This window comes from Chrysochloris asiatica, unplaced genomic scaffold, assembly GCF_000296735.1.
Source record: "Chrysochloris asiatica unplaced genomic scaffold, ChrAsi1.0 scaffold00023, whole genome shotgun sequence".
Classification (NCBI taxonomy): domain Eukaryota; kingdom Metazoa; phylum Chordata; class Mammalia; order Afrosoricida; family Chrysochloridae; genus Chrysochloris; species Chrysochloris asiatica.
The window spans coordinates 2,215,723-2,219,942 of NW_006408541.1; positions in this window are offsets into that span (position 1 = coordinate 2,215,723).

Here is a 4,220-nt window from a genome sequence, read left to right on the forward strand (position 1 = left end):
GTCAAACTTCGTCTCTCATACTTTGGACATATTGTCAGGAGGGACCAGTCACTAGAGAACGATATCATGTTTGGTAGGATGGAGGGTCAGAGAAAAAGAGGAAGACCCCCGGAAAGATGGATTGGCAAAGTGGCCACATCAATGGGCTCAAGTGTGGCAATGATAGTGAGGTTGGCCCAGGATCGGGCAGTGTTTTGTTCTGCCGTGCATAAGGTCACTATGGGTAGTACAGACTGGATGGCACCTAACAACAACAACAACAGCTGCTCTTTGGAAACCCTATACAGGGTCGATATGAGTTTGAACCAACCCTACCGCACTTTACAATAATGAGTCATGGTTGGCAATGTTTCTTTCAGAGTTTTATATTTGTCATTCCATTGTCGTCTTGCCTTCATGGTTTCTGATGATATATTAGATATATTGTTAGTTTTCCTTTGTCGGCAACTTTATGTTTTTCCAGAGCTGCTACCAGGATTTTTAACTTGCCTTTGGTTTGAAAAGGTTTGATTTTCTGGTTTAGGGCAATTTGATTATATCTTGGTGATTTCCTTCAATTTCTTGAATGTACATTTTCTCATCTTTGATGATGTTAAGGAAGTTTTCTTTCAATGACTCATTGACAATTTCGTGTCTGTGTATGAATTTTGCTCTTCTTGCTTTGGAATTCAGATCACATGTAAGCTATTTCTCTTGATGGTCTCCCACATAGTTCTCAGATTTTTTTGTTGTTCTGTTTTCTGATTGTTCCTCTAGCAGATGAATATTGAGAGATTTGTCTTCAAGCTCACTAATTTGGCCTTCCATTGATTCAGTTCTCCCATTTTGCATGTTCAGTGGATTATTTAGTTCTGAAATCTTAGCATTAGTTTTCTGGGTTTCTGTTTGCTATTTTGTATGGTTTTTAATTTTTCATTTATTTTGTCAGTTTTTTTTCTTGTATTCTTTTGAAGTTTTGTCTGTGTTTTTTCTGGATTTCATCTGCAACTTTCTCGATCTTTCTCTAAATCCACTGTTGTTGTTGTTAAGTGCCGTCAAGTCGGTTCCGACCCATAGCGACCCTGTACAGGGTTTCTGAGGGTGTAAATCTTTATGGGAGTAGAAAGCCTCATCTTTCTCCCGCGGAGCGGCTGGTAGTTTTGAACCGCTGACCTTAAGGTTTGCAGCCCGATTCGTAACCACTACGCTACCAGAGCTAAATCCACTAAACGTACCTAAATGCTACTTTTGAATTCCTTATCAGACAGTTCTGATACCATTTCTGATACTATGTTTTCTGACTCTGAAATTTGGTCACCTGTTTGAGGCATCCTGACTTGTTTCTCCATGTACACTGAAGTTGTCTGTTGTCTCTGAGACGTTGTAAAGTTATTGTGTTTATATTCGATGATTGGATTGGTGTAATCTTAGGTACTCACACCCTGTCTCCTGGTGGGTGTGATAGACACTGGAAGTGTGAACACAGCTATCTGTACACTGTTTGTGTAACAGAGTTCAGACAGGTTTGTCTGATGTTGGTTGGTGATCATCATTGATCAGGTGGTCTAGGAGAAGGGGAGCTGTAGGAGGTAGGGCTATGACTGGGCTGTATGGATACAGTGCTGTCTCCCAAGAACAAGCAACAGTAAAAAAAACAACAACCCAAAACCACATCTGTTGTTATTATTATGTGTTGTGGAGTCGGTTCCGACTCATAGCAACCCTGTTCAGGGTTTCCGAGTCTGTAAATCTTTACAGGAGCAGAAAGCCTCATCTTTCTCCCATGGAACAGCTGGTAGTTTCTAACTGCTGACCCTGAGGTTCACAGCCCAGTTCGTAACCACTATGCTACCAGAGCTCCTTAAAAACCACATCTAGTGAGGTGTAATTCACATGCATCCCGACACAGGGATGGTGTGCCTGATGCCTGACCCAGACAGCAGATACTATATAGCAGAAAGTACCCTTGTCCACCAGGTGGGCAAAGGTAGGGGCTGCTCATACTTCCAGCCACCAGGAGGGTGCAGGGAACAAGGAGAACTGCATCTCCCTCATTACCAACCTCTAGTGCATGTCCTGTGCCTCCAGGCTTCTGTGTCAACCAAGAGTCACCTGAGAAATCTCAAGATGGCTGTACCCTTCCAGGCTAGTTGACAGCTTGCCTGTCTGTCTCCTCTCTCACTGTTCCTTCTCAGCTTCCCCTCCCAGTGGGCACTCAAACCACCTTGCTATTCTTTCCTCTGATGCTCAAGGGTCCAGGATTATCATCCGTATGTTTCACTTGGTTTTTCTGCTGCAGGGGGTCTGTCTGCTCAGTGCACCTGTGACCTCTGCCCTCTTGCTTGGTAAGTCTGGAAGAATTCTTTTATGGCTGTAGAATTGTCAGGGCAGTTTGCTTGTTCATGGGCAGCAGATGACAGGGGGAGAGGGAGAGAGACAGGGAGAGAGAGAGATAGGAGAGGAGAGCAAAAGACAGAGACAGACAGAAGGAAAGAGAGAGAGAAAGGTAGAGAAGGTCATGATACAGCCAGCTTCCACTCTGTGGAAAGGAGATGAGGCTATCTTCTCCCATAAAAGATTAGAATTGTGGAAACCCTAAAGGACAGCTCTGCTCTGTCCTCCAGGGTCACATATAATCCAGACTCTCCTCAGTGGTGATGAATTTGGTGTGGGTTTATATACATATAATCTCCCTTGAGCTGAGCTAGAGGGGGTTGTGGACTCTTTATTTTAGAAATCAGCCCCGTAGAAGTGATTTAGATATAATTTATATACTCCCCTAAGTGACAAGGGTTTACACATATAATTAACAATAATGATAAACAAAAGCAAAACATGGATTATATATGGGCCATTATCCACAATAAAGCTGTAATTCCATCTGCAGGGGTCATAAACCACTGAGGCTGGGTGGAGAGCCCTGTGGGGTTAGCTCCTGTCACCAGAAATCACACGAAATTACAGCCGAGCACATAAAATTATGATGTATCTCATGTTTGAATGACGTGAGTGCCCTGGGCTGTATGGAGCTAGGGTGGGGACAGCGCCTGGGGCTGTCTTCTTTCTCCTGTGGGCAGCAGGGCAGAGGGTGAGCCTGAGGACAGGCTGCCAGGGGCTGGGCATGGAGTCTACCAAGTGGGTACTGCCATCTCCCCACTTCATGAAGGAGGCAACCAATCCAAGGTCAGGGATCTAGCCAGGGGTCTGCCCTCATGCGATATCCACAAGGGTTCCCCAGTGAAAAGGTTCATGTTAGCTAGCGTCTGTATGTAGAGTGCGCTCCTTGTGTCAGGGTCTCTTCGGGTACTTGCTCCCAATTTCAGATGAAGTGGCAGTGACCACATTTCTGCTGCAGAGGGGCGGAGCCTGAGGTCCAAGGAGTTACTTGTTCCCAGGGTTACAGACAGCCGGGGTGGAGCCGGGGTCTGCACACGGGACTGTCTGGTTACAGAACCTTTAAGTAGGGGGCTAGGTGGTCATCCTCCTGTTTTAGGGAGCATCTGAAAAATGCAGCTACCCCAAATACAAAACTCTGTTCCCGTTAGTGACACCCTACAGGGCTGAGCAGAACTGTCCCATATGGCTTCCTTGGCTGTAATGCTTACTAAAGCAGGTTGCCACATCTTTCACCTGTGGAACGGCTGGTGGATTTGAACTGCCAGTCTTTCACACTTAGCCACTGAGATGCTACCAAGGTGTCTTCCCCCAAATACGAGGGGGCTTCAAACAGTTTGTGGGAAAGTGGAGTTAAAAGAGAATGGAATGTTTCCATGGATGTTTTGAAGACCCCTAGTATATCAAGACCTGGAACTACCATCAGTCTGTCAGTCTGTCCTATTGTGTGGCTTGCATGTTGCTAGGATGCTGAAAGCTATACCACTGGTATCTCAGACACCGTCAGGGTCACCCATGATGGCTTTGGTGGTGCTTCCAGATTAAGACTAGGAAGAAAGTCCTGGTGATCTGCTCCCAAAGATTAGCCAATGAGAACTATGTGGATTACAACAGAAAGTTGTCGATTGGAGGACATCATATTGGGTGAAGTACAGAGTCCATGAGGGTGAGGAGGCCCTCAGTGAGAGGGGGTGGCACAGTAACCATAGGAATAAACTCGAATATGCTGGCAGTGTGAGGAGGATGCAGGATGGGACAACGTTTTTTTTCTGTTTACGTAAGGTCTTCATGACTTGGAGTTGACTTGATGGCAGCTAACAACTAAATGCTGTAGAGTCCTGGTGTGG